The sequence below is a fragment of the Mandrillus leucophaeus genome, unplaced genomic scaffold, assembly GCF_000951045.1.
Source record: "Mandrillus leucophaeus isolate KB7577 unplaced genomic scaffold, Mleu.le_1.0 Scaffold101, whole genome shotgun sequence".
NCBI lineage: Eukaryota > Metazoa > Chordata > Mammalia > Primates > Cercopithecidae > Mandrillus > Mandrillus leucophaeus.
The window spans coordinates 3,484,184-3,506,593 of record NW_012098210.1 but is presented as its reverse complement, the minus strand read 5'-3'; positions in this window follow the sequence as shown (position 1 = coordinate 3,506,593).

Genomic DNA, 22,410 nt, shown 5'->3' with positions numbered 1-22,410 from the left:
TATATATATATTACACATTAAATAAGCAATTATTAAACATAAAAATTAGATACTATTGGAAACATTTCTCACAATGAGACAGATGAAGCTAGTTTTTCCATTTAGATATGTTCACATGAATTAATGTTACTTCTACTAGAATGAGACAATTTCATCATCAATTCTATTTCATTTTTAATTTTTATGTATGTAACCACTAAAAAACTTTATTTACATAAATAAGTAGATGGGAATGGAAGGAATTACATCATAGCAGTGTCATTCAGTTCTCTGAATGCCTTCCCAAAATAAAATGGCTCTTCAAATTATTTTAATGACTATTGAAAAATTCTAATGGTTTTCTTTCAGTTTTTTAAAACAAAAAAGTAAGAACCTCCTAATCTGTAAAGGGGGTAAAAAAGAAAATTGTTGCCGAGTCATCAGATTCATCCACTTTCTCAATTGCTGGGCAATCATTTCCAGACTTACAAATGACTATTAATTATAGTTGTTTCTCTTTCACTAAAAGAAACTATATTTAACCTCATAATTCAGAAAGATTAGGAGGAATAAAAAATATTATTGATTTCAATACACTTTTACTAGTACATTTTTTGTGGTAAAATGCTTTTATGATGTAATTTAAATAACGTTTTTATTCAAAATTTTAGAGCTGCAGATTAAGCTCATTCCATTTATGAAAAATGCCTGCCATATATCCTAATTGACAAAGCCAGTGTTCACGGTCAAATTAATGAGCCAAGTCAGACTTAATTTCTGTCAGAAATACTCTGACTCCATTTTTCAATTCGAATAAGCATGTTATTATGCATTCCTATGACAGTCGTTTAACTTCTGAATTCTATGTCCAAGATAGAAGGGCAGATAGGATGAAACATGCATCCTCACTGAGAGCTTGCCACCTGAGTGAAATCAGATGCCTCCAGCTTCCACAGCTCTTATATATAGGCTTTTTGTTGCCTAGGTTGCTTTCCATAAAAATTAATACATCCTTTACCAAGAGTCAGGAAATACAAGTGGTGAGGTCATTATAACACTTCTCCCTAGTCTATAATAAATGCACTTTCCATAAGGATTGATACATTCTTTACCAAGAGTCAAGAGTTACAAGTGGTGAGGTCATTATAACATTTCTCCTCAGTCTAGACTATAAGAGGGCACCTCAACACAGGCCAAAAGCCTGTTTCTAATGCCACAGTCATTCCTTAATAGATGTACATGCAATATAAGAAGTACAAGTCTTGGTATGCTTTGGATCAAGGAGACTCCTTGACACAAATATTGGAAATTGTACCTTTGATTGATACCCTGGAAATTTCTAAATCCTAGGTCAATGCACCATAGGATTGGTGTATAACATGATATTAATTAATTGTCATGTATTTTTATGCTCAAACGAAGTTAATAAAATGTTGATTTTCTTTTCGAAAGTAACTAACAGCTAGTTTTGAATGAGAAGGTAGAAATAGAAAACCAACAAAACACCCCAACTCCAAGTAGAACAGTTTTATGAAAGTACATATGGAAAATGAGAACATACCAATTGATTCCCTTAAAACTATTCATGTCTTGGGAAGAGTGAGAGACATACCCTTGCTTAAATATGCTGAGACAGAGAGGATTCTGTTATTTGCAACTGCAATCTGCAATGAAAAGTATTCAGAAACATTACCTGCAATACTGCAGATGTTGTGGGGCATTATCACAGGATGTGGATGATTAATCAGGATATGAGCAAGGAGGCGGTGCATAGCATGGCCCCAGACATGCTGCAGGCTAATGGCTTTATGAACATTCTACTGATCCTTCTAGGGTGACCTCATGTCCTGTGTTGTACTCAAGTAGTTCCTCTGCTGCTGACTCTGATCCTTCCATGTATATAGCAGGTGCTGAACAAATATTTCAAATCAGAAAATGTTAAAACTGCTGGGCATGGTGGCTCACTCCTGCAAACCCAGCACTTTGGGAAACTAAAGCAGGTGGATCACTTGAGCCTAGGAGTTCAAGACCAGCCTGGGCAGCATGGTGAAACCTTGTCTCTACCAAACAAACAAAAATTAGCTGGGTGTGGTGGTTCATGCCTATAGTCCCAGTTACTGGGTAGGTTGAGGTGGGAGGAAGGCTTGAACCAGTGAGGCAGAGGTTGCAGTGATTTTGTACTGCTGCACTCCAGTGGTATGCCCTGGAGTTGCCTGGGTGACAGAGAAAGAAAGGAAAGAAAAGAAAGAAAAGAAAGGAAAGAAAGGAAGGAAGGAAGGAAGGAAGGAAGGAAGGAAGGAAAAAAGAAAAAGAAAGAAAATGTTAAAACTGGATGAGACTTGAGCAATCATGTAATCTAATAATCTCCATGTGCAGATGAGGAAACTGAGGTGCTGAACAGAGAAACAATTTGTCAAAGGTGACAATACTCAGTGAAGTGGTTGACCTACCATGGCTCTGCTCTGTCTCAATGTGTCTAACAATTTACTTTTTAAAGTTTTCAAAACTAAGAGTGTCTGCAAAAAAGCAAATATGCTAACTACAGATAAATATCTGGTTTTAATACACTATCTTGAGGATAATGAGGTCCCTTGTTCAGTGGTTACAGCCACGTGATTCTTAGCCACAGCAGGGTTCAGGGAAGAATGTAGAGGCAGTCCTGGTGTGGTATAAAAGGTATAAAAGGAGTAACTAGGGTAAGGTCGGGAATGGGGAGCTATGGCTTGCTATAATGCCTGACTCCAAAGAGAAGAGAAAAATTTTGAGTTGAATTCATAGTTAACAGTGGGTCTTACTCAATGCAATAGTTATGTTTCAGAAACTTTGCATATTGAGTTTTAGGAAATACAATCCTGTTTCAAACAGGGGGTGGCACTAGTCATTTAGAAGATTGTTACAATGGATCACTTTTCGAAGTGAAGACTGTAGAAGCTGCTCAGTGGTAGACACAGTCTAATCCATGGATAAGTGAACCAGTGCACTGAAGTGCTAGGTCAAATTGTGGAGGTGCTGGGAGGTGATGGAGCAGTATATGCAAGGAATTTGGTGACACATGGCAAAGTAGGATGTCTGGGCCAATCACAGGGCATAGCCCTTGGCAGGAAGACCGTCATCTTTGGGTAGGTCTTTTAGCCAAGTCCAGCAGTGCTCTAATGCAGAATGGCATTGGGGCGAAGGTCAAAAGCAGGCAGATCTAAAGACTTGGAAAAATTGGAATAGCAGCAGGTTAACTAAAGTAGAGAGCTTATTCAAATAGTAAAACCAAGGCCCAGTGGCAGAAAGAAGGTAAACCATCGTTATGAAGGCAGTATGGCAAAGTGGTCAGGGTGCCAGCTGTGCAGTCAGAGGATCCCCTGAATGTTGGCTCTACAATTGACCAATTATATAACCAGGTAGATAGAGGGCCAAAAAAAAAAAACCAAATAGCCTAAATTCTCCACACCTCCCTATATTCTCATTCTTTGCAACATAACTTTGCAGTTCTTTCTATCAAGAGGAGGAATCTATTTTTCTATCTTTTGAATCTGGGCTAGCCTGTGACATGCTGTGGGCAAAAGAAAGGGGCAGAATTGTGATGTGGTGCCAGTTTTAACCTACAACCCAAGAGGCCTTGCATACCTCAGCTTCCTCTCTTGGAATCCTGTCTAGCTGCCATGTGAGCATGCTTGCACTAGCCTACAGAGGCAGAGACGAGTCAGCTCAGCTCTTCCACCTAAGGCTCCGGACTTGTGAAAGAGTCCAGTCAAGCTGAGCACATCTGATGTGCATCTGACTATACATGCCACAGAGACCTCATGCAAGACTAGAACCACCCAGCTGAGCCCAGCCAAAATTGCTGATCCACAGAATTATGAACCAAATATATGGTTATTCTTTTAATCTACTAGGTTTGGGATAGTTTGCTACACAGCAATAGAACTGATACAGTGATCCTGGGAAGGTTAGCTATTTTGAGCCTCAGTTTCTCCTAGGTGAAATGCAGACGGCAATAGTGCCTACTTCATAGAGTTATTGTGAGGGCGTAATGAAATAAAGCCTAAAATTATTGGAAATATTATCTGGTAACTACTTAATAAATGTTGTTGCTATTATTACTAGACTGAGGCATAAGGGTGGTTATAGGATATGGTTTGGAGACACAAGAGGTCTCTCGAAATCCCCCCAAATGCATTATTCCAAGATTCAGCAGGAAAATGGCTTAGTGAATGTGTCTACAAGGAACAGGGGCTGGGTAGGAAGCCAGCCCGGCTTTGAATGAGTATCCCCTTATTCATAAGGTTTGTAAATCTGGGTTTCTACATTTCAGGTTTTCTGAAAACTGGACTTGCATGCACTAACTACTATTTCTATGTTCTCAATATAGAAGTTGAATGAAGCTGTTCTTTCGTAAAGACTTTAGAAACTCCGGCTCTCTATGAGTCAGTAAAAACCCCTTTTAAAAAAGAATCTGTAGGCTGTTTAGGTACTAATTGTCCTTGGACTATTTTTAATAAACCATTTTTGTTCAGCTTATCATTCTCCATCTGCTGATACCTCTGCACAGGTAAAATGAAGTACAATTTATCTTACCAGACTAAAATACGATCCATCTAGCACTGAATGGGTTTTAATACAAAGCAAGTAATTAATTGTCATAGCCTAGTAATTACCAACCAGGGATGGGATCACATAAAAATGGCTCTTGGATGGGATCATGATTCTGTCCAATTTTAAAATTCTTTTTGGCCTTATTCTCTGATTTATGAGCCAACTCTAAAAGGCTGAAGCAGGATTTGGTGCCAGCCCTTGTCCAAGTGAAGTCTCACCCTCCATTTAGGTAATTAATGGAGGCCACTAAAACTCAGATCTCGTTAGGCTTCTTTGTAATCAATTGCTTCCAGGATTAAAATTGAGACTCTTAATTTGGGATCGTGAAGCAGATCCAGCAGCCTCAACTTTCTCATTACAGTTTTTAAGCTTCAACCATTTGAACTTGACAAATAAGATTTGTACCAAGCACCCCAGGGATGTGGAGGCCAGGAAGGTGGCCAAGGTCAGAGGATTGGCAATAGATTCAGAACCATGATGTAGTTCCTAGCAATGGGATTTCTGCAAACACTTATGTGCATTTTACTATGTGACCATGTTGTATCCTTCTCATTTAAATAAGGCAAACTCAAATTGTGGGGTCTATGCCTTTTCCATTAGATTTCTTATTCTGAAACTTTTTATGATTATAAAACTTTTACCTTAAAAAGATTCACTAAGGTATTTTCCAAAAATGCATACTACTAGCTGTATATTTGATTTGGTAAGTCTGAGGTGGGGATGTAGAATCTGAGTTTTTAACAAGGTCCTCAGGTATTTCTTATGCTGGTTCTCCAAGGACCACTGTGAAGACATTGCCGCAGTGATGAATTTCTAAAGGTTCTGTGTGTCTATGGGAAGAGAGGAGGATGTGGTTGTTATCTCTGGATGTTATTTCTGAGTTGTTATCACTGCCCACACAGTGATCACAGTAAAGTCCTACATTCAGTGGTATCCAATAAAACTGACTCATTATTACTCACTGGTGCTAGAGTTCATAACTCCACCAGATGGAATTCAAGTAACCATTAATTTATGCCATAAAAAGTTGGGAATGTATTAGTACGCAGACAAATGTTTGTTCTTTTAAAAGAGCAATAAAATTGATAAACGCTTAGAAATAATAAGCAAGAAAAAAAGAGAGATGGCATAAATACCAATATTAGGAGTTAAAAATATTTGATGCTGCTACAAATCTATCAGACATGTATGAATCATGCCTTTTTATTTTCTAACATTTTGGCATCTGGGGCCTTGCTGATCCTAGACAGCCTTTGCATCTCAGAGACTTCCTTCTCTTAGGGCTGATCCTGGATAGACTTTTCCTCTTAGGGCTACCCAATTCCTAAACATAGTGAAGAACTTGCCTGCAAGGGTTCCTTTCATATGCAAATAAACAAGTCCAAAGCCCATACCCCCAGCAACCTCCTTTGTTGAGCTCTCACATGCCTAGCCATTGTTTCCCTGCTCTAATCACCCCAGGTCCAGGTTTCCGACAACCAGGGGTGGCCCCTGCACCCTGGAACCTGCTGAAATTATTCCAATTAGCCAATCATAAACCTACTTAGCACACTTACCAAGATGCCTTGGCCATCTCTTACCACATAGACACACCTACACACCTACACACACACACACACACACACACACAACCAACACGATACTCTTGCCCATGTTTCCCCCTCACTCCCTCTGCTCCTCACTGACCCTGCTGCTTCCCCATGTATTTCTCTGTGGCATGCTGTGCCTTCTGCTTCTACGGAACTGTAGATATTAATGCAAAAATCTTCCTTCATGATAGTCATTTCTGTGCCTGTGTATTTTATCACACATGATTAAAACAAATCTCATGGACATTTTACAACACATCAAATCAACAATGGATAGAGCATCCAAACAGAAAATCAATGAAGAAACAGCAGACTGGAACCACACTATACACCAAATGGACCTAATGGATATATGTAGAGCAAGCTTGTCCCACCGTGGCCCACAGGCCACACGCAGCCCAGGATGGCTTTGAATGCAGCCCAACACAAACACGTAAACTTTCTTAAAACATGATGAGATTCGTCGCCATTTTTTTACTTAGCTCAACAGCTACTGTTATTGTTAGTGTATTTTATGTGTGGCCCAAGACAATTCTGCTTTCAGTGTGGCACAGGGAAGCCAAAAGAGTGGACTCCCCTGATGTACCTTCTACCAAACAGCAGAGGAACACACATTCTTCTCAAGCACACACGGAACATTCTTTGGGATAGATCGCATATGAGACCGCAAAACAAGTCTTCACATATTTAAGATTTAAATCCTATCAAATATCTTCTGTGACCACAATGGTATGGAATCAGAAATTAACAACAGAAGGCAAATTAGAAATTCACAAAAATGTGGAAATTGAACAACACACTCCTGAACATTCAATGAGTCAGAGGAGAAATCAAGACATACCTTGAGAGAAACAAAATAAAAACATAACATACTAAAACTTATGGAGTACAGCAAAAACAGCAACGAGAGGCAAGCTCATAGTGATAAATGCCTGCTTTAAAAAAGAAGAAAGGTCTCAAATAAACAATCTAACTTTACATCTCAGGGAATTTGAGAAAGAAGAACAAACTAAACCCAAAGTTAGTAAAAGTTAGTAAAGATTAGAGCAGAAATAAATGAAATAGAAACTAGAAAAATAGAAAAAAATCAACAAAACTAAGAATTACTTTTCTGAAATGATAAATAGAATTGGCAAACCCTTGACTGACCTAACTAACAAAAAAGGAAAGAAGACTCAGATAAACAAAATTAGGAATGAAAATGGAAACACTACAGCTGACACCACAGGAATAAAAAGGATCATAAGGGACTACTGTGAACAATTATATATCAACAAATTGCATAACATGGAAGAAATGGAGAAATTCCTGTAAACATACAACCTACCAAGACTGAATCATGGAGAAACAGAAAATCTAAACAGACCAATAATGAGGAAGGAGATTGAATCAGCAATCAAAAACTTCCCAAAAAAAGAAAAGGCCAGGACTAGATGATGTCATTGGTGAATTCTATCAAACACTTAAAGAGGAATTAATGCCAATTTTTCTCAAACTCTTCTGAAAAATTGAAGAGGAGCAAATACTTCCAACTCCATTTTATGAGGTCGGTATTACCCAGATACCAAAGCCAGACAAAGACATTACAAGAAAAGAAAACTACAGGTCACTATTTCCAATAAGTATAGATACAGAAATTCTCAACAAAATATTAGCAAATTAAATGCAACAACACAGTGAAAAGATCATATGCCATGATCAAGTGGGGTTTATCCCTGGGATGCAGGGATGTTTTAACATATGCAAATCAATACATGCGATACACCATATTAACAGAATGAAAGATAAAAATCACATGATCATCTCAATAGATGCAGAGAAAGGATTTGATAAAATTCCACATCCTTCCTAATAAAAACACTCAACAAACTAGGTTTAGCAGGAATGTATTTCAACATAATAAAGGCCACTTATGACAATCCCCCAGGTAATATCTTAATCAATGTTAGAATGGCTCTTATGTAAATTAAAGATCACACGTGTTGGCAAGGATATAGAGAAATTGGAATTCTTGTACACTGTTGGTAGAAATGTGAAATGCAGTCACTACAGAAAACAGTATGGAGCCTCCACAAAAAAATTAAAAATGGAACTATCATGTTATCCAGCAATCCCATTCCCGGGTATACATCCAAAATAATTGGAATCAAAATCTCAAAGACATATCTGCATTCTCGTGTTTGTTGTAGCATCATTTACAATAGCCAGGGAGGGCATTTGGACTGGGAAGCTACCCCATTGTCTACTGACAGATAAATGGATAAAGAAAATGTGGCATTTTATATATAATGGAATATTATTCAGCCTTAAACACGAAGGAAATTTGTAACAATATGGGTGGACCTGGAAGACATTATGCAAACTAAAATAAGCTAGTCAAAAAATAACAAATATTGCATAATTTTATTGATATAAGAAATCTAAAATAGTCAAACTTTTAGAAGCAGAAAATAGAATGGTGATTGTCAGGCAAGGAGAGAAGGGGGAAATGGAGAGTTGTTGCTCAGTGGGTATAAAGTCACCATTATACAAGATGAATAAATTCTAGAGATCTGCTGTTCAACATTGTGCCTGTGGTTAATAATACAGTGTTTTCACTTAAACATTGAGGAGGGTAGATTTTATGATATATGATAACACACAAATACACACAGAAAAGCAAAGAGACACAAGAAACTTTAGGGGTTGATGGGTGTATCTATTACCTTGATTGTGGTGATGATGTTATGGGTGTGTATATGTGTCCAAACTCATCAAATTGTATACGTTAAGTATATGCATTTTTTGTGTATATCAATTGTACCTCAATAAAGCTGTAAAAAGATAAGAGGATATTATGAGCAACTTTATGCTAACAAATTTGAAAATAGAGATGACGTGGATAAATCCAAGCAAACCACAGTTTATGAAAATTGACAAAAAAATAGAAAGCAATCTCAGCATCATACATCTGATTAAAGAAGGTGAATGTGTGATTTAAAAAATCTTCCCATAAAGAAAATTTCAGGTCCAGTCCAGATGGCTTCACTCTTGAATTCTTCCTATTTTTTAACTCTTTATAAATTTTAAGCAGGTCTACAGAATCATAGCTCAAGAGATGATTCTACTTAATTTTCTATCATCATTACTTTAGTTCATTATATTTAAGAAAATAGAGCATCAAAGCAAAATTATAAATTAAAAATTAGTGAACCTAATAAATTGTTGATTTTATATTTTTATAACAGATACATAATTTAAATAAATGTATAAGATTTCTTCATAGATTTAAGTTGTTTACTCTTCAATGAGTAAAATATAGTCTCAATTTTCACACGAACAAGAAAATATGATGAAAAAATTGTTTTGATACAAAAGAAGACAAAGACATTATGGAGAGAAAGAAAAGAGAACAATCTTTCCTGTGAAGACAGATGCCGGTTCTGGGTGGTACCCAGCACCCATGAGGAGGTACCTTCAGTGGCTCCAGGTAACGTAGGCTGGATTCACCTGACCTATGTTATTTGGTGGATCCAATAGTTTTCAAAATGTTTGTAGCATTTATGGAGGTCATATAGAGACTTTGGTAAGTTCCAATATGAAAACTACAGTACACCCATAGGATCTTGGATCAAGGCAATTAGACTTGCAGTAAGTGACAATTTTCTCTTCAGTAACAGCTTTGGGCCTGATACTGCTCTGTGTTTGAGATTAAACATCTGAAAGATCATGTGGCCATGGGTTCTGAGCAGTCCATTATATCTGGGTGCTATTTTATTCAATCCATCATAAAGGGAGGCATCTTCAGCGTGCTCTGTCATCAAGGGGAAGGGCTACACGCAAGATCAAGCCTCAATATATCTTGAACGTGCAGGTTAGTTTCAGAAGTTGTGGGTTGTTAACCCTCTCAGAACCCCTACCCTGTCTCTCTGCTGCCCTCCCTTAATCTGCACCTGGACACATGAGGAGCTCCTTATGATTGTTTAACTAATGAGGAAAAAACTAGAGCTCTGTTTACAGGTGACTGTGCAGGTGACTACACACAATATATCGTGGATTACGGTGGTATTAGAGCCCTACTCAGATGTAGCTTTGAAGCATAATAAAAAATGGGAAGTTTTTCTGTGGGCAGAACTTTAATGATTACAGTATGTATTATTTCCCACTTGTCCTGGACAGAGAGACAAGCAACTGTAAGGATTTACACAGACAGTCGGGCAGTAGCTAATTTTTTGGGTGAAGGTTAGGAACTCAGAGAATGACTCAAACATGAACTATAAGGAAGTTCAGGAAACATATGTGGGTCCAAAATATGAGCATATTTCTATCCTGTACACATAGTACTAGAAATCCCTCACCCCAGAAGACCACTTTAATAACCAAACAAGGATGGGCTTATCTGCTCTGGATGGCAGTCATCCACCTGCCCCAGCTACCTGTGGTGTTGCTCACATTGCCCATGACCAGGGAAGCTACAGCGAAATAAACTTTCCCTCACCACCACCGCTGAGACCCCAGTGTGGCAGCAAAACAATTATCCTCAAGACCCTCACATGCAGCCATACTGCTAGTAATTCCACTGGACCCCTTTCATCACAGAACATGCAGTCATTGTTTTTCTTACCAAACTATTAATAAACACTTCTGGGAGCTGAGTTTTCTGTTCTTACACATCGATGTATTGAGGGCCTTGTTCACCATTATGGCACCTATTCCATACTACACTTCTCCTAAGTAGGGACTCACCTCAGTGTGCAAAATGGAAGACAATGAGCTGATGGGATACACTGGTCTTATCACATTATGTTCCCTATAACCCAGAAGTAACCAACCTCATTAAATGGTGGAATGTCCTGTTAAAAAGATGCAGAAAAAGCAAAAGAAGGACTTCTAAGGAATTAGAGGCTTTCAGGAGTGAAACATTGGTTACTCCACTTGGAAGGAATCCTACTGACTGAAAGACTGAATAAGGGCAAAACAACATCAAATGGGCAGGATTCATACATAATAGCTATGGCATAGTGACCAGCCGCATAAAGACCAGTTAGTCATGGTGAAATCTATCTGTTAGTCCACAGGTTACAAAATTGTGAGGTGGTATTATGGCAGACCTAGAGGATGAATACAAAATACCCAATAACATAGAAGCAAACACTGAGACAATAACTTGGGTTCATGCCACTTATTTGGGAGGTGACTCTAGGAAGTACTAGCAGGATAGTGGGAATGTGAGATTGAGGAAGAGAAAGTGGAGACAATAAAGGATACACTACTGTGCATATTATCAGTGTGAGCAACTGGAGCTCACAAAGGATGGAGCACTCTGGAAAACTGTAGAAATATACACCTAAGAGTTCTTCCAATAGCTCCAGGAAGGGTGAGGAAAAGTGTATATTTGTCTATTAGTTCCTTCAGTCATTGGTTGAGGGTTGCTCCCAAAGTGGTGATAACTTTTAGACATTTCCTTCCCTACCCCAAAAATGGTCAGAGAAGTCTCCAGTGGCCAGAGAGAGCCTACAGGCAAAGAGTTATAGGTGCTCACAGTTGGAAGTCAGGGCCAACATGTACTGAAATAGTACATGGTAAAGAGATATGAGATGCACTTAGAGATTGTATCCTGGGAGAACAGGGGCCTGGAGGCCTTGCTTCCAGGTGCAATCGCTGGCTGAGACTTTCAGGAAAGAGTACAGTTGAAGGTTTACGGGGTATGATTTTGTAATGTTAGATGGCAGCATTTGTAAAATTCTGTGAATGGAAATATGCACAAATGGAGAGCCAGAGGAATTAATGTAGTGGATATCTATGGCTTCCATCTACCCAGCATCTCTTTCTTTGGGAGAATTGCAGGCCTCCCTCCCTTTCCCTCATGCCCTGCCACCAATATTCTCTTCTGGTAGAGAAACTCATCAGAGGATAACTCACACTCCTGCTCTACTGACCACAGGCGTTGAGCACATGCCCAAGCTAGGCCAAATTCCTTCTCTTGGGAGCATCTGAATGGGAATGCACAGGGAGGCAAGATGGTTGGCTCTGAGTTGTCTGAAGGTAACAGTGTAATGATTAAGTCTGGGAATTTCTGTCTATGAGATCCCTGAATCTTTCCTACTGCATACTTCCAGAGACTGGTTTATCAAGCTCTCTAGTTCTATAAGCTACCAAGCATCTTTTCAATAAACCCCTCCTTTTGCTTAAATTAGGGTCAGTTTAGATGCGTTACCTCCATACAAGCTGAACTCACGCAAACATTCAAAGTTCCCTGGGTGTCACAGCAAAAATTGTCTGTATAAGAAATTACATGAGCCCTATTTCCAAATAATTTTAGGTGCATTTCCCCCAGATTATATTAATTTTTCTGAATAAAATGGGACTTGAAGGCAGATAGAAACTTAAAGCTAAGTATCTGCCTCTTTCATGTTCAAAAGGAGAGGAATTCATTGAAGAACCAAAAGACCAAAACACGAGCATGGAACTGACTGTGATACAAATTGATTAAGCTTCAAAGTGCTGAAGTCTTTAGAAGATGGAAATTGATAAAGAGGGAGAAACGGGCAGTTTCTTTAGCATTAATCTTTCTGAACCACTCTTAGGAGAAATACACATCCTTCCCCAAGGAGAAGGTACTTTGGAGGTCCTGTAGATTGCCCAAATTGAGGAAGGGCGGGAGGAGAGGGATGCATGAAACCCGATAAGCAGGCAGGCTGAGTTGGTAGTCAGCTCACCTCCCAACTGGGAATTTCTTTGCCTACTGGAGAGGAAATTTGGCAGCAGTTGACTTTTGGATAATAATGAGCTGTTGCAAATAAATGCCAAGAAATGCTAAATGGCCCATGATGTACCAATCTACACTGATTTATTGTCAATGGCTAATCAGAGGGTAAAACTTGATTAAACGTTTTAAGATAGGACTGATTTAAGAGTCCTAATATTGTGTAAAATTGTAAATATCTTCCCAATTCAATTGCAAGACTTTAAAGATAAAGCTTTAAAATTTGTATTTAATACCTGTCTTAGTTTGGGTTGCCCCAGAAGCAGAGCCTAAGGTCTCTAGAACTAACTCATTTTGCGTAAAAGAAACTTTGTACCCTTTGACCAACATCACTTCCTTCCCCTTCCCCCACAATCCTTGGCAACCACAATTCTGCTCTCCACTTCTGTAAGTTGGACTGTTTCAGATTCCATCTATAAGACAGACCATGCAGTATTTCTGTTTCTGTGTCTTGCTTATTTCGCTTAGCATAATGCCTTCCAGCTCCATTCTTATTGTCACAATTGTCAGGGTTTCCTTCCTTTTTAAGGCTGAATAATATTCTGTCATACACATACACCACACTTTCTTTATGCAATCATCCATCAAAGGACATTTGTTTCCATATCTTGGCTGTTGTGAATAATGTGCAATGAACATGAGAGTACAGATATCTCTTTGCGAACATGGGTTTTTTTGTGTGTGTTTTTTTGTTTGTTTATTTTTTGAGATGGAGTCTGGCTCTGCCGCCCAGGCTGGAGTGCAGTGGCCCGATCTCGGCTCATTGCAACCTCCACCTCCTGGGTTCAAGTGATTCTCCTGCCTCAGCCTCCCAAGTAACTGCGACTACAGGTGCACACCACCATGCCCAGCTAATTTTCGTATTTTGGATACTAATCCCTTATTGGATATAGGTTTGCAAATATTTTTCTTATATCATTTTCATTTTGTTGATTGTTTCTCTTGCTCTGCAGAAGTTTTTGGGTTTGATGTTATCCCACTTGTCTATTTTTGCTTTTGTTGCCTGAACTTTTGGGGTCATAACCAAAAATTATTGCCAAGACCAATGTCAAGATTGTTTTTCCTATGTTTTCTTCTAGGAGGTTTATAGTTTCAAGTTTTACATTTAAGTCTTTAATCCATTTTGAGTTAATTTTTGTATATGGTGTGAAATAGGGGTCTAATTAATTTTTTTTCTTGCATGTAGATATCTAGATATTTAAAAATCACCATTTGTTGAAGAGACTGCTCTTTTCCATTTTGTGTTATTGACGCTCCTGACAAAGATCAATTAATCATATATATGTGGGTTTATTTCTGGGTTCTCTTTTCTGTTACATTGGTCTATGTGTTTTTATGCCAGTACTAAACGTTTTGATTACTATAGCTTTGTAGTGTATTTTGAAATTAGGTGGTGTGATGCCTTCAATTTTATTTTTCTTACTCAAGAATGCTTTGACTATTTAGGGCTTTTTGTGGTGTCATATTAATTTTAAGATTTTTTTTCTATTTCTGTAAAACATACCCTTGGGATTTTGATAGGGATTTCATTAAATCTGTACATCATTTTGGGTAGTAAGAACATTTTGACCATATTAATTCTTCCAATCCATGAACATGGGATATCTATTCCTTTATTTGTATCTTTTTAGATTTCCTTCATCAATGTTTTATAATTTTTGGTATATAGGTCTTTCATCTCTTTGCTTAAGCTAATTCCTAAATATTTTATTTGTTGCTGCTGCCATTGTTAATGTATTAATAAATGAAATTGTTTTCTTAATTTCCTTCCAGATAGTTTGTTGGTGTATAAAAATACCACTGATTTTGTATGTTGATTTTGTATCCTGCAAATCCTTTATTGAATTTGTTTGTTAGTTCTAACAACTGTTGTTTTAGTGAATCTTTAGGATTTTCTACATATATGATCATACCATCTGGAAACAGAGATAAGTTTACTTCTTCCTTCCCAATTTGTAAACCTTTAATTTCTTTTTCTTGTCTGATTGCTCTAGGACTTCCAGTACTATGTTGAATAGCAGAGGCAAGACTGGGCATCCTTGCCTTGTTCTGGATCTTAGAGGAAAAGCTTTTAGTTTTTCTCCACTGATTATGACGCTAGAAGTAAGTTTTTCATATAAGCCTTTATTGTGATGAAATAAGTTATTTCTATACCTACTCTGTTGAGAGTCTCTTTTATCATGAAAGGATATTGAATTTGTCAAAATACTTTTCCTGCATCTATTGAAATAAGCATGTGGTTTTTGTCTTTCATTCTGTTAATGTAGTATCTGTTGTATCACAATGATTGATTTTTGTACATCAAACCATGGTTGAATCTCAAGGATAAATTCCACCCTGTCATGGTGTATGATCCTTTTAATGTGCTGTTGAATTCAGTTTGCTAGTATTTTATTGAAGATTTTTACGTGTATGTTCATCAAAGATATTGGCCTGTAGTCTCTTCTTGTGTTGCATTTTTCTGGCTTTAGTATCAGGGTGATGCTGGCCTTATAAAATGAGGTTAGGTGTGTTTCTTCTTCTATTTTTTTGAAGAGTTTAATAAATGTTGGTGTTAATTTTTCTTTAAGTATTTGGCAGAATTCACTCATGAAGGCTTCTGGTCCTGAGCTTTTCTTTGTTGAACGCTTCCTACCTTTCTGACATTACTTAAATTACATTAAATTTATTTTTATTAAAAATAATCTCTTCCTGTCATTCAGGAAGGAGGGTATTTATGCAAATACAGTGCACCATCTAGATCCATCTCCACAATTAGTTTTGTGAGTAGCTTGATGTCTGTGTATTCCACCTCTTCTTTTCTATACTTTTTCTGTACAACATTATTCCCTCTCCCCATGGCTGTGTAACATAGACTTTAGAGTTTGGTAGACTTAAATTCCAATCCAAGTCCTACCACTTGCAAGCTGTTCAATTAAAAAAAAAAGTAACAACTTTATGCAGATATAACTCACACACCACAAAATTTACCATCTTAAAGTACACAATTCTATGTTTTAAAATTATATTTAAAGAGTTGTGCAAACTTCACCACTAATTTTAGAATTTTTTTTATCAGTACTAAAAGAAGCCCTATACCCATTAGCAGATACTCCTCTTTCCCTCCTACCTCCTGAAATTCATTAGAACTTTCTGTCTCTGTGGATTTGCCTACAGAATAGAGAAAAGAATATTTGCAAATTATACATATAATAAAGGATCCATATCCAAAATATGTAAGACTTCTCAAGGGTTAACAGGCCGGGTGCGGTGGCTCATGCCTGTAATCCCAACACTTTGGAGGCTGAGGCATGCAGATCACTTGAGGTCAGGAGTTCGAGCCCAGCCTGGCCAACATGGTGAAACCCTGTCTCTACTAAAATACAAAAATTAGCCAGGAGTGATGGCATGCACCTGTAATCTCAGCTACTTGGGAGGCTGAGGCAGGAGAATCGCTTGAACCCAGGAGGTGGGGGTTTCAGTGAGTTGAAATCATGCTACTGTACTCCAGCCTGGGTGACAGAGTGAGACTCCATCTCAAAAAATAAATAAAATTTAAGAGTTATCTTAACAATAAAAATACAAACAACCCAATTTTAAAATGGGCAAAGGATTTGAATAGACATTCCCCAAAGAAGAAATTTAACTGATCAATGAGAACATTTAAAAATGTTCAAATTGGCCAGGCACAGTGGCTTACACCTGTAATCCTAGCACTTTGGGAGGTTGAGGTGGATGGATCACTTGATGCCAGAAGCTTGAGGTTATCCTGGGCACATAGTGAGACCCTATCTCTACAAAAAATTAAAAAATTAGCTGGGCATGGTGGCATATGCCTGTAGTCCTAGATACTTGGGAGGCTGAGGTGGGAGGATTGCTTGGGCCCAGGAGTTTAAGGTTACAGTGAACTATGATTGCTCCACTATACTCCAGCCTGGGCAACAGAGTGAGACACTGTCTCTAAACAAACAAACAAAATTACAACGAGATATCACTTTATATCCTGTAGGATGGCTATTATCAACGAATCAGACAGCAACAAATATTAGCAAAGATATGAAAAACTTAAAATGCTAATATATTGCTGGTAAGATTGTAAAATGGTACAACCACTTTGGAAATACGTTTGAAAATTCCTGAAAATGTTAAACATAGAATTTCCATGTGGCCCAGTGATTCCACTCCTAGTCATATGCTTAAGATAAATAAAAACATATGTCCATACAAATACTGTACATGAATATTCCTAGCAGAATTAACCATGATAGCCAAAAAGTAGAAACAACCCAAATGCTCCTCAACTGATGAATGGATTTTAAAAATTGGTTATACAATTTAATATTATTTGGCAATAAGAAGGAATGAACTACTGATACATGCTACAGCACTGAAAACACTCTAATTGAAAGAAGCCAGGTACAAAAGACCATATATTGAACAATTGCAAGTTGTTTGGTTTGAGGATGCTAACTTTCTTTATCTGAAAAATGAGAATAATAATACTCACCTCCAAGGGTCATTATAATATTAGCAAAGGTATGCAAAGTGGGATGACTGGCATGGGAAAGTATGTGAGTGGAGATGATAACGTTGTTCTCATCATCTGACACAGGACTAGACATAGCAGATGCTTAGAAAAGACATTTTGACAGCTTGATTTTCAGCTCCAAGGACTTCCATGGTTGGCTAAAATTCTGGGACACGTCTGAACCAAAACTGTGAATCTAGCCTTTTTTGGGCAGGCAGGGAAACATTTCTAATTTCCTGATCTGGGTCTGCTGCTTGAGCTGCCCCTCTGATGAAATGCCACACATCTTCCCCGACAGCGTGCGACAGCCACCACTGACCTGACTTACAAAGGCACTCTTTGAGCAAGGAAGAAGTAACAATGTTCTAAGGAGATTTAAATCTAGTCTTTTGGAAAACTCAGTTTTGGGTTTCTTTCTTTCCCTGGCATTTTGTCCTAGGGAATCTTTCTATCCCTTTACTCAAAATTAAACAACATAGTTTTATAGAGCAATTGGCCTGTGGGAGACCTCACAGGGGAACAGTTTGTAAGCCAAGGCAGTAGATCTCTGCTTGCCATGGTAACTTAGTCCCTGAAAGACAATATCCCTAAAAGACAACCCAGTTTCATTTTTCCCCGAGTCTGGTTGGAGTAAATACTTTAAGGGGCTTCCTGTGTGCCTCTTGGCCCGTTAAGTGTCCATGCTAACAAGTATACGGCAGTTGGGGACATAATATAGGCATGCACAAAGTTAGATTTTCAATCAACAAAGATCAACCGCTCTTAACTGTGGCTATTCTATTTGGTGGGGAAAAGAGCGATTCTTCTATTTGGGGGAAAGAAAGAGCTGAAGGGCTCTGCTGAAGAAAGAATAAAAAAGTAAAAAAAGAAAGAAAGAAGAAAAATAGGATAGAAAATAAGAATGAGGTTTTGGACAGAGCCAGGAGCCCCAGGTTTGAGAAAGCTCTTAATCTGCCTCATTGTGTGATCTTGGGTAAGTCTCTTTTCACTCACATCTCATTTCCTTATTAATAAAATGAAGGGTTTCTTTTTGTTTTTTAAGTTCGGGGTACATGTGCGGGTTTGTGACATAGGTAAACTTTGTGTCATGAGAGCTTGTTGTACAGATAATTTTATCACCCAGGTGTTAAGTCTATTATCCACTAGTTATTTTTCCTGAACTTCTGTCTCCCCCAACCCTCCACCCTCAGGTAGCCCCCAGTGTGTGTTGTTCCCTTCTATATGTCCATGTGTTCTCATCATTTAGCTTCCACTTATAAATGAGAACATGTGGTATTTGGTTTTCTGTTCCTGCATGAGTTTGCTAAGGAAAATGGCCTCTAGCTCCATCTATGTTCCTGCAAAGGACATGATCTACTTCTTTTTTTATGGCTGCATAGTATTCCATGGTGTATATGTACCACATTTTCTTTATCTAGCTTAACACTGGTGGGCTTTTAGGTTGATCCCATGAATTTGCCATTGAAAATGAAGAATTTCAACTTTGTTATCTCGTAGCCTTTTCTGTTTCCAAATTTCATGTTTTTATACTGTGATTCAGAGGCTTGCAATAAAAACATCTTGCAAGTATAGATCTTAGATGTGAAAGCATATTCACATCCTTAATTTCATTTGATGGCAGATCCAAATTTACCATGCCATCAGGGGTTGAATGTTTTGTTATTTGAGAGACAAGAAACACACTGAGAAGTAAAAGGATTTTCCCAGTGTCACAACTAGTAAATGGAAGAACAGTGATCAGTTACTCAGTTGGTCAAGCCAATTATAAGACACGAATAATCAATAGGAATTACTAAGACCCTTGCTGTTTGCTTCTTAAATTCATGAGTCTTTTTTTTTTCCTTGTTCACTTATTCTCTTACTTCTGAGCCCTTTTCTTGAAATCTCACAGTGGAGGAGAAACATTCTCATAAAGACAGAATCACAGGGCAGTGACATTGTGAGTTAAGCCCAGGATAGACATGTGCACAGGATCCTGAGGCAGCACAGCTTGAAGGGTAGGGAACATAGTTTTTTAGGGAAGGCTCATTTGAAGAAAGAGATATCTGAGTTGAAACATGCAAATAAGAGGATGGAATGAACAGGGAGCCTGCATTTTGTTAAAAAGCATAGCACTGGCAAAGATGCAGATTCAATAAGCAATTCAGAATCTGTGGGGCTCCAATAGCAGTGGAAGGAGAGTAGAGGCAAGGGGTTATGGGAGGTAGGGTTGGAGATGTGGTTAGATGCCAGATCCTGGAGATCCTGGGGTTCCCTACTTGGCAGTCATGACTTTGTCCAGTATGCAATTGAAGTGGGACTGGGGAGAACAGAAGAGCATTAAAGATGGAAAGGCAGGTCAGGTATGTACAGGGTGTCCCAAAAGTCTTAGTGGAGTTTTTTGTTTGTTCGTTTGTTTTGAGATAGAGTCTCACTCTGTCACCCAGGCTGGAATACAGCGGTGCAATCTTGGCTCATTGCAACCTCTGCCTCCTGGGTTCAAGTGATTCTCCTGCCTCAACCTCTTGAGTAACTGGGATTATAGACATGCTCCACCACACCCAGCTGTTTTTTGTATTTTTAGTAGAGATGGGGTTTCATCATGTTGTCCAGCTGGTCTCGAACTCCCAATCTCAGGTGATCCACCCGCCTCAGCCTCCCAAAGTGTTGGGATTACAGGCATGAGCCAACACACCTGGTTGTTAGTGGAGTTTTAATCTTTAATAACTTGAGAAGTATGAATGCTATTAACTTTAAAAAAACTTGAAATTTAAAATATTCGAATTTCGGTTGTACTCATTTTGTGAATTTTGAAAGGTAAATTTAAAAACTTTATTTTTCCCATATTTTATTGAGATAAAATGGACAAATAAAAATTATATGTATTTATGATGTAAAATGTGATGTGTTGATGTACATATACATTGTGATGTGATTACCACAGTCCATCATCTCCCGGAGTTACCAATTTTATTTTTTATAGTAAGAACATTTAGATCTGTTATCTTAATAAATTTCAAGTCTACAATGCAAACTATAGTTTGCATGCTGTGCAGTAGATCTCCAGTCCTCATTCATCCTACATAACTGAACTTTGCACCCTTTGACCAACATCTTGCCATCCCCCGACTGTCCAGCTCCTGGTAACCAATTTTCTACTCTGCTTTTATTAGTTTAACTTTTTAAGATTCTACATCTAAGTGACATCATCCAAAACTTGCCTTTCTGTGTCTGACTGACTGCACTTAGCATAATGTCCTCCAGTTTAACCTTTGTTGTCACAAATGGTAGGTTTTCCCTCTACTGAAAGACTGAATAATATTCCAAGATGTGTGTATGTGTCTATATGTATGTGTGTGTGTGTGTGTGAGAGAGAGAGAGAAAGACAGAGAGAGAGAGAGGCACAGATAGAGATATATCTATATTTATATACCCCACAATTTTTAAAATTTATTTTTCCAACAATGGATACTTTGGTTGGTTTCATATCTTGGCTGTTGTACATGATGTTGCAAGGAACATTGCCGATATCTCTTTGAGATACTGAGTTCATTTCCTTTGGATATACGCCCAGAAGTGGGATTGCTGGGTCATATAGTAGTTCTGTTTTCAATTTATTGAGGAACCACCATAGAGTTCTCCATAGTGACTGTACCAGTACACATTTCCTCCAACAGCGCATGAGGGTTCCTTTTTCTCCACATCCTCATCAACGCTTAGCTTTTGTCTTTTTCACAATAGCCATTTTAACAGGTATTAAGTGTTATCTCTTTGTGGTCTTGATTTGTATTTCCCTGGTGATTAACGATTTAGCATTTTTTCATATACCTGTCGGTTATTTGTATGTTTTCTTCAGAGAAACGTTTGTTTGTTTTCTTGCTATTGAGTTGTTTGAGTTACTTATACATTTTTAATAGAACCCCTTATCAGATATATGATTTGTAAATATTTTGTCCCATTCCACAAGTTGTCTCTTTACTTTAGGGATTGTTTTCTTTGCTGCACAGAAGCTTTTCAGTTTGATGTCATTTCATTCATTTATTTTTACTTTTGTTGCCTGTGTTCAAAAAGTCACCATCCAAACCAATGTCAAGAAGATTTTCTTTTGTTTTCTTCTAGGAATCTTATAGTTTCAGGTATTTAATTTATTTTGAGTGATTTTTGTATATGGCATAAGATAGGGTGCAAATTTATTTTTCTGATTATGATATTCAGTTTTTCCAACACCACTTGTTAAAGAGACTTTCTTTTCCCCACTGTATATTCCTGGCACTTCTGTCAAAGATTAATTGACTGTAAATGCATGATTTATTTCTGGGCTCTCTATTCTGTTCCATTGATCTGTATGTATGCTTTTATGACAGTACTATGCTGTTTTGGTTACCATAACTTTGTAGTACATTTTGTGTGATGCCTCCAGCTTTGTTCTTGCTCAAGATTGCTTTGGCTATTCAAGTTTTTTGTGGTCCCATACAAATTTTAGAATCGTTTTTTCTATTTTGATAAAAAAAAATACCATTGAAATGTTGACAGAGATTGCAATAAATCTTCAGAATGCTTTGGGTAAGTATGCACATTTTAACACTATTAATTCCTCCAATTCATGAATATGGGCTATCTTTCTGTTATTTCATCAATGTTTTATAGTTTTCAGTGTAATGATCTTTCATTTCAGTTAAATTTATTTCTAAGTATTGTTAATGCTATTACAAATGGGATTGTTTTCTTAATTCTTTTTTTGATAGTTTGTTGTTAGTGTATAGAAATGTCACTGATTTTTCTATGTTGATTTGTATCACACAACATTATTGAGTTTTTTTTATTAGTTCTAACTGTTTTTCTGTGGAGTCTTTAGGGTTTTCTATATATAAGATCATGTCATTTCTAAACAGAGATCATTTTACTTCTTCCTTTCCAATTTGGCTGCCTTTTATTTCTTTTTCTTGCCTAATTGCTCTGTCTAGGACTTCCAGTACTGTATTGAATAGAAGTGATGTGAGTGGATATCCTTTTCTTGTTTCTGA